The following is a 10,217-nucleotide window of genomic DNA, read 5'->3' as shown; positions in this document are numbered from 1 at the left end:
GGGAAAGAAAGGGATGAAGTTATGATATATGTAACAACATAGATGAGTTTCAAAAACATTACACTAAGATTAAAAAAAAAAAACTCAAGGGACTAGCAGATGGCATAATGGTTACATTTGTAGACTCCCATATGGTCGACCGTGGTTCGAGTCCCAGACCTGACAGCTTTAAAAAACTCATGCCGGGCACGTGTGCGTGCATGCCCCAAAATCCCAAGAGGAGAGTGGAGGAGAAGGGATTGTGGCATGTCTATTCTTCCTGGGGAGTGATTTCTCACTTTCTGTCTCTGTGTCTCTATCTCTGTCTCTGTGTCTCTATCTCTACGGTGAGCTCACATGTTCTATAGCAAAAATCTCTCTCTCTCTCAAAAAAAAAAAAAGACTCAAAAAATTTCCCAAATTATGTTTCTCTTTACATGACACTTCAGAAAAAACAAAACAGGGGGGTGGGAGGGGAGGAAATGAGAGGTTGCCCAGATGGCGAGAGGGGGAGAAATTAGTTACAAATAGGCACAAAATAATTGTTTAGGATGGTGGTGGTTATATGACTCTGAAAGTTTGCCAAAATGTATTTACTGTATAGGAGTTATTTCTAAATAAATAATAAAACCAATATGCATACATATACATACACCCCTAAAGAAGTGAACAGTTAAAAGAATAGAAAGTTATTGTGTATGTTAGCATCTTTGACTTGCCTGCCATGCAATGCATCTATGCTTTGAGAGCCTATTGCATAGGCTGTAAAGATGTACAATAGCTAAATGTAAAGTAATGTGTGTGTGTGTGTGTGTATCATCTTTCTCCTTGAAAGTTGTTTACTTCTAGTCCTGCAAGGTATTAAAATGTATTTCAAAGCAAAGAAATTGAAGTGGTGACTCATTATCAGGACAGCCAGATCACTGGCACAGAAGATGTGAACATAAAATCTACTCCATGGAAAAAACATGGTAAATACATGGTAGAAACAGGCACCTCTCCATAGTAATGTGGAAAAGAAAGGCTCTCCAATAAGTCATTGGAAAATACTAACTGGTGAAAATGTTTCTATTTAGATTTATACCCCACACCATACAATAAAATCAATTTTACATGGATTTTTATGTAACTAAGTATCAAATCTTTAAAAATATAGGATCATTAGCTAGGACCCTAATAAATTTTAAATTTTACAATAAAATTATAAAATCCAGTTGCCTAAAATGCAGATACCCATATAAATAAAACCAAAAGAGATTAAAAAAATTTTTAAAAAGCAAATATTTACCAGCCAATATGGCCAAAAGGCTATATGTTTGTATCCTATAATATGACACAATTAATAAGATCATTTAAAAACTATAGTAGATAACAGCAAAATACTTAATCACATCAGCTGCAAGAAATAGTAAATATAACTAGTAAACCAAGCTTATGGAAATATTATAGTATGAAAAATGTGAAAATACACTATTCTGATTCTGTTATATTATAGTGACATGAGTTCTTTTCTTGTTTCTTTTTCTTTTTTTTCTTTATAGAGAGATTTTTGCTATGGGACTCATGAGCTTGCCCAAAAGACAGAGAGAGACAGAGACAGAAAGTGAGAAATCACCCCTTGGGGGGGCGGGGGGATGGCCACACCACAATCCCTACTCCTCCATTCTTCTCTCAAGATCTTGGACACACAGCATGAGTTTAAGCTGCTGGGTCCAGGACTCAAACTACAGTCAACTATGGGAGTCTAGCAACATAACCATTACACCATCTGCTGGTTCTCCTTTCTTGTTTCTAGTAACTTAGTATATCCTATTCAGAAACAAACATCTGAAGTACAAAAGTATTCTCTCTTCTGGTCATTTATACCTTTGCTATTTCAAATAGAGGAAAATAATATTTAGATGAAGATATTCATTGTAGCATTATTTATAGCATGGGAAAGTAAAACCAAGTGGAATATTAACTCTTATTCTAGATCAAATCTATGTAGTCATACTCTTTTCCTATTTTAATTATCCAAACTATAAAACAGCATGAGAAGCATTTGCTATGATCTTAAACGAAACAAGATAATACAAAATTGTATGCATACAATCTATTCAACTATGTTTTATAAAAGTCACGTATGCAGGGAAAAAAATAGAAAACATAGCTTCAGGACAATGGCAAATGATTCTCCAGCTCACATTGTGCCAGGCAGTCTTCTAAGATCTTGTACAGTCACAAAGCCTGGATTTCCATTTTGTCAGTTTGGAGTTGGAGCTATGGAGAGGCTAAGTAACTTGCCCAAGGTCACACTGTGTAATTGCTGGTGTTTGAAAGCCACTGTCTCTTAACTACCATGCCACGTGATTCTAGGATGCTCTACTCCCTGAAAGAGTAGGTGTAGCTGTGATAGGCTGCTGTTGGATTAATACCACCATGACTTTTCTAGTCTTCCAATACTATTCCTAATTAATGTGCACTTTTAAAATGTTTGAGTAGGAGGCATGTAAAGGCCTCAGAGGAAGAGATGGAACGTGTGAAGGAGAATGAAAGAATCATAACTCCCAGGCTATGCCCCAGGAAATTGACTTGTCTGCTGTTCCTTGGCTACCAGACTGAAGAAGCTGTCAGTCCTGATGTGAGCATGTGGGAGGCTGATGTGAGTGTACGGAGACTTAGGGAATGGGGAGAGCTAGCCTGCTTTTTACCTGTGTCTCCTGAAGTTACGATTCAGTGGAAGAATCACGTGTATCCTGTGGAGTCATACAATGGGTGATGATGGAGCTGAGTCAAATGTTTGGTTCTCTAGGATCCACCTGTGTTCATTTATATCTACACAACAGATAGCAAGAATCCTGATTTACTAGGTATTACTTTGCACTATATAAAACAGTAAAAAGATAACTAGATGCACTCCTGTTTTCTCAATGAACTCAATAAAAAAAATACTGCCCCCCCCAGTCCATATGAAACAGGTATACTGGTTGTACATAGAAGCTTCTACCTGTAGATTAAATTACTTATTATTAAAGTCCATCAAAATAGTATAAACTGCATTTGTATAGTTTATCTCTGGTTTTTAAAAAAGAGGAGACACTTTGTTGTACATGCTTTAGGCTGCAGTTGGTGAGAAAGAAGAATTATTAAATTTGTCCATATTAAAGAAAAATATGACTTGGAAAAGAAAAGCACTGATTCTGTTATTTTGTCATCTAAATATAAAGCATGTTTCTTTTTTGGAAGAAAAGCCAGAATTCTTTTAATAGAAGTTACCCTGGAGGATATGTGAGAATAAGCTTAGAAGAACGTGAATAAAAGAAATCATAAAGAATTACTTGGAGCTATAGCTGTTGATCATGAGGATTAAGTTTGACAGGAAAATATATCCTTTGGGAAATCCTATTAATTTTTGAAGGCACACTTTGCTACACCTTGTACAATTGGTGCTGTGTGTCTAATGCAGAAAACCTGTTTTTATTAAATTTGGGAAATGGGTTTCTAGTGCCCTGCATCTACCCTACAGGAAATGTGATGACAGGATTCCAAATAGCAGGCCAAAACCCTCCAAGAGAAAAAATAAATAAAAACCACACACACACACACACACACACACACACACACACACAAACTAGCTGAATAAGAAACACACCAGGAAACACACCAATATCAAAAATCTAAACATTCATGAACTGGAAAAAGTGGCTGAAAAAAGCACCTTGATTTGCAGAATTCTACTTTTGATTTATCCACATACTGAATTTCAAGAAGAAATTCTTTCTTTTTTTGGGGGGGGGAGATTTTTTGCTATAGGGCATGTGTACTCGCCTGAGAGGCAGAGAGACAGAAAATGAGAAGTCACTCCCAGGGGAATGGCCACACCATAATCCCTTCTCTTCCATTCTCCTCTTGGGATTTTGGGTAAGTACACACATACGCTCAGCATGAGTTTCAAGTTGCCAGTCCAGTTAGCTATGTGAGAGTCCAGTGATGTAACCATTATGCCATCTTCTTAAAATAAAGAAGAAACAATTATAACTAATATTTCAAGTGCTAAATAAATAGTTCCTTTCATCCACAGCTTCCCTTACTATTGGTTTGTTACCTAGGATCAACTGCAGTCCTAAAATGTTAATGAAAATTACAGAAATAAACTACTCATAGATTTTAAGTTATACACCATCACGAGTACTGTGATTAACTCCTGCACCATCATGCTCCATCCCACCCAGGACCCACTGTGCGTGCCCCATTCATCAGTTACTTGGCAGCTGTCTCAGCTATCGCGTTGACAGATCACCCAAAGGAGGCTGAATATATAGCACAGTAAAATATTTTGAGATAGGCCACATTCACAGAATTCATAGTTTATTGTTGTAATTGTTCTATTTCATTATTAGTTGTTCATGTCTTTGCCCAATTTCTAAATTAAACTTTATCATAGGTATGTATTGGGTCATTGGAAAAGTCATGATGTGCTTTTCTTTCTTTTTTTATTTTTTAGAGATTTATTTCTCTTTTTTTAGAGATTTTTGCTGTAGGGTGCATGTGCTCACCAGAGAGGCAGAGAGAGAGAGACAGAGAGACAGAAAGCAAGAAATCACTCCCCTCTTCTCAGGATTTTGGCCACGCATGTATATATGTCCAGCATGTTTTAAGCTACCAGGATTCGAACCGTGGTAGACTACATGAGAATCCAGTAATGTAACCATTACGTAACCATTATGCTATCTGCTGGTCCCATGATGTGTTTTTCTATGCAAAATGCATCATGACTTTTCCAATGACCCAATATACATAAGAAAAAACATGGTACATACAGAGTTTGGTACTATCCATGGTCTCAGGCACACGCTGGAGGTCTTGGCCTCCCCTGTGGACAGGGGTGGATTGCTGTGGTTTATATATTTTGAAAATATTATCTTCTTTATAAATAGTTTGAATCCCTCCTTCTCGCCCACCCAATTGTATTTCTATCTTCAGCACAGATAGCTTCTTATTCCAAAATGCAGGCTAAAATTGCCTCTAAATAAAAAGTGTCTGGTTTCTGATGGACACTGATTCACTCTGAAAGCAGGCTATTTCTTATCTCTTTATTAAGTGTATTGATCTTCTTTGAAGCATTTTTCAGTAATCATTATCCTCCACTATCTGTTTGATGTCCTAGAGTCCTGTTATTACAGATATGAAACCAAAATAGCTCAGCTCATAAAGGATCGCTAATACCTCAAATAGGGATTTGGTTTTATAAATGTGATTTCAGCTTTGCCTTGTCTCCAACCATTTTATAGACTCTGTCAGGTCATGGAGCCTTTAAGCAAACTTGGAGATTTCTGAAAGCAACACAGTTAGGGAAGATGAACTGTGTCTGCAAGGTGAGTTTCTATTAGTCTTAGGTCAGCGGGATTTGACAGTTGCAAAAATGGTGTGATAAAATTTGCTACAATCTAAGAAGCAATGTTAATAATCTGATTCAACAGAATATTCTATAAATGAAGTAGACTGATTGATTTAACTTTTGCGTTTCAGAAAGTTTAATCCGCCAAACTCATGATTTTAAAAATCTTTCTAACCTGTATCCAGATTTATTGTTCTTAATAATAAAGATATCCAGATACAGAAATAGAATATATAGACAACGGTCTGAAATTCATGCCCATATGAGCCAGACAGGTAACATGAAAGAACAAGTTCAGTCAGGAGTTAGATATGATGAGAGGAGAAAAGGGAATTTAGAGACACATGAAGAGCTGGAGAGTTCATAGCTTTTCTTTCTTTCTTTTTTCTTCTTTTTCTTTTTCTTCTTGGTATAGGGCATGTGTGCTTGTCAGAGACAGAGACAGTGAGGGAGGAATAAAAAAATCATCCCCCAGGGGGATGGCTATACCACAATCACTTCTCCTCCATTCTCCTCTTGAGATTTTGGGCATGCATGCACATGTGCCCAGCGTGATTTTCAAGTCACCAGGTCAGGGACTTGAACCACAGTTGGCCATGTGGGAGTCCAGTGCTTTAACCACCATGCCATCTGTTGACCCACTAAGCCCATCTAACATCCAAACAAAACACATTTACTAGTCAAATTTGGACCTGAGAGATAACAGTCAGAGACCTACAGCACAGATGATCAAATGGAATGCTGTATGTATACCCCATTCTGGAAGTCTCTGACTACTACTCTAAAAATTAGGCCTTGACTACAATAATAAACCACTTTATACTCAATAAAATAGCTATAATAAAAGGATGATCAATAACAAGTATTGGTGATGATTAAAACCCCCAGGCATTGCAAATGGAAATATAAAATGATGCAGTTGCTATGAGAAACATTTTAGCAATTCCTCAAAAAGTTAAGCATAGATTTAGCGTATTACTCAAATTCCTCTTATATACACACCTAAGATAATTGAAAACATACATCCATAGAAAAATGTGCATGAATGTTCAAAGCAGCATTATTCCTAGACTAAGAGGTAGAAATAATACAAATACCCATCAATTGACGAATGGATAAACAAAATGTGGCATATCCCTACAATGAAATATTATGCAGCCATAAATAAGAATGAAGTACTCATATGACGTGGATAGACCTCATCAACGTGCTAAGCTAACAAAGCCGGATACCTGAAACCAAAAGGTTGATTGTACTTACATGAAATGTCTCAATTAGGCAAATCCTAAAGATAGAAAGTGTAGATTAGCCATTGTCAGGGGCTTGGGAAATAGAGGAAAGGGAAATGATCACCATTGGGTACAGGGCATTTTGAGGGCAGTGAAAAAAAAAGTGCTAGAATTAGTGGTGATTGTTACACAACTTAATCACTATACTAAATGCCACTGAAGTTTATACTTTACATGAGCAAGTGTTATAGTATGTAAATAGCATCTCAATGAAAATAAGCCTTGGTACGAGTTTTACCTACTGATTTTGCTTTGTAGTCAAAAGTTTCATGCTGACAGACATAGAACACTCCCTATCCCAAACCCACTAAGCATGCTTTAGTTTCTTGTTCTTAAATGTTTCCTGTGCAGTGTCTCATTTCTGTATGTCTTTTTAGCAAGTTCAGAGATGTTAATTATCTGAGAGTCACTTCATTGGGAGATAATTAGGAAAAGAAGGATTTGGGAACTGGGAATTGTAAAGAAAGTAAGGAAAATGTTGTGTTAGAAGTTGCAGCTTTTCCCATGAGGACCTGGGAGAAACAGGGGAGGCTGAGGGCAAGTAAACTTGAATCTGGCTTCCTACCTCTGTGTCTGAGAAAGGGCAAATGCTGAACCTAGAAACCACGCACCAGAGGACAGAGCCTTGAAGCTGCCACTTGGGGCTTGGGCAGGGCACAGAAGCCTTTGAAGGTCAACAGCTCGAAGTTGTAAAAACTGAAAAGCACCTTGAATTGAAGTCCTAGTCAGGAAAGCTCAATTATGTCCACCAATGGGCAGCTCACCTGTAACTATTCAAAATTACTTTACAGGCATCTTAATGAGACCTCAAGGGTGAATCCAAGATGTTCCAAGGAAGTTAAAGTTTGGTCACTCCTTATCGGTTGCACTGTGCTCACTGACTTTAATTTATAATGTCTAGTATACTATTGACATGATCTGGAGGTAACATGGGTTGAGTTTCTCTCATTTATAATGTCGTTAATCTCTATTCCCAGCCCTATTTTTTTATATGGAGTCTTGCATTTCTCAATTTCAGATTCCCTCACAGAAGGATTTTCATTTGTGGTTGGGGAGAGAACTGCCACACTTGGTTGAAAAAGGTCAGAATAGTTGGATATACCAAGACGCCCCACACACACACCCAAAGAGTGCATATGCTCACCTGAGAAAGAGAGAGAAAGTGAGAAAGTGCAGCCCTTAGAGGAAGATAGTCACACTATGATCCCTTTTCCTTCTTCTAGGATTTTGAGTGTGCACGCACATGTGCTCAGCCTGTTTTTCAAGTTGCCAGATCCAGGAGTCAAATCACACAGCCAGCCACATGAGATCCTGCCACCTTACCCACCATGCCATTGACTGGCCCAAGGGTATACCAGGATTTTACAAGAGAGGATTCAATGGTTTAAATGTTTAATTAAGTCATCAATATGCACTATTTTACACCAGCTATACTACTAAAAACTAAACAAAGCAGAATAAAAACTAGACCTGTTTATTAAAAAATAGAAGTATAAAGTATTATAAATTTATATAAGGGATATTTTACAGTAATTTTAAAATTTTTATTATATAAATGTTATTTTTAATTGACAAATTACAATTGTATACATTTATGAGGTAAATGAGATGTTTTTATATATATGCATACCATGGGGAATTATTAAATCAATTCATTTAACATATCCAGTATCACACCTATTTATTTGAATTAAAATATACACATATTTTAGTTATATGTAAATTTAGACACTATTTTTACTGTAAGATGCCATTTAAGTGAAAAACAATTGGCAAATTCACAAATCATGCCCTTGAAATCATTTCTTTTACTTTGAGGCTGTACATATGAGATAGCATTATATCTTATATGGGTCAGTGAATTCTTATTGTTTTGGTTGTTTTTTTTTGTTTTTGTTTTTTTTAGATACTTTTGCTGTAGGGCATGTGCGCTCACCAGACAGAGACAGAAAGCGAGAAATCATTCCCCAGTGGGGATGGCCATGCTGCAATCCCTTCCCCTTTATTCTCCTCTGGGAATTTTGGGCATGTATGCACATGCACCCACTGTGAGTTTGAAGCTACCAGGTCTGGGCCTTGACCTTCCGTCAGTCATGCAGGAATCCAGCAATGTAACCATTATGCCATATGCTGATCCCCTTATCGTTTTTACATTAAGGTGAACCTGAACTTTCACATTAAGTCAAATACACATTACACCAAAGGAACATTTGAATTATATCACCTGGCCTAGGCAGTGATAAAGGATACCTTGAGGTTCACAATGCCCCATTTTCCTGTGGCTAACATTACCTTCAAGTAACATAATTTCAGTTACAACCTAACATAATGGGTCTTAGTGTGCAGGTGGGACGCTCAGTTTTATGCATCCAACTGGCTAACCTATAGCACTTGGTCATTCAACAAAACACTATCTAGGAATTGTTTTTCCAATGTAATGGCTATTCTTTTCTATTATTTGAGGTCAATGTTTTTAGCTTTCACATGTGAGTGAGAACATGAAGTATTTCTCTTTCTGTGCCTGGCTTATTTCACTTAATGTAACATCCTCCAGACATCAATGTTGCCCCAAATGACAGAATTTCATTCTTTCCAATGACTGAACAGAATACACTGTGTATACATACCACATTTTATTTATTCATTTATCCATTAATGGACACTTGGGTTGCCATATGTTGGCCATTACGAATAGGGCTGCAGTGCACACGGGAGTACAGATGTGTTAAACTAATTCCCTTTCCTTTGGATATATAACTGTAGTGGGACTACTTGGATTATAAAGTAGTTATACTTTTTTTTTTTTGCCTTTTTAGGAACCTCTGTACTGCTTTCCATAGTGGTTGGTGCTAACTTACATTCCCACCAAAAAAAAAAAAAAAAAAAAAAAAGAGTTCCTCTTCCTCCTCACCCTTGCCAGCATTTGTTTTCTGTCTTTTTTATGAATGTTATTCTAACAGGGGTGAAATGATATCACATTGAGGTTTTTGTTTGTTTGTTTTTTGTTTTTGTTTTAGTTTAGTTTTTTGCCATAGGGCATATGTTCTCACCACAGAGAGAGAGTGAGAAATCATCCCCTGGGGGCATGGCTAGATCTCAATCCCTGCTCCTCCATTCCTCTTGGGATTTTGGTCATGCATGCCTATGTGCCCAGTGTGATTTTCAAGCTCCCAGGTCTGGAACTTAAACCGTGATCTGTCCATGTGGGAATCCAGTGCCTTGACTACTATGCCACCTTCTGGCCTCTCATTGTGGTTTTGATTCACATTTCTCTGATGATTAGTGATGTTGAACGCTTTCTCGTATACTTGTTGACCATTTCTAAGTCTTCTCTTGAGACAAATCTCTTCATATCATTTGCCCATTTTTAGTTGGATTATTTGATTTATTTTGCTGTTGAGCTATTTGAGTAACTTATATATTAAATATATTAATCTCTTGTCAGATGAATAGTTGACAAACGCATTCTCCCATTTTCTCTTTGTGCTATTGAATTCAGTTTGCCAGAATTTTATTCAGGACTTAAACAAAACTCTACCCAAACCTATCTCCTGAAGCATTTTCCCTAC

This window comes from Tupaia chinensis, unplaced genomic scaffold (genome assembly GCF_000334495.1).
Source record: "Tupaia chinensis unplaced genomic scaffold, TupChi_1.0 Scaffold143935_1, whole genome shotgun sequence".
Classification (NCBI taxonomy): Eukaryota; Metazoa; Chordata; class Mammalia; order Scandentia; family Tupaiidae; genus Tupaia; species Tupaia belangeri.
This window is presented reverse-complemented; position numbering follows the sequence as displayed.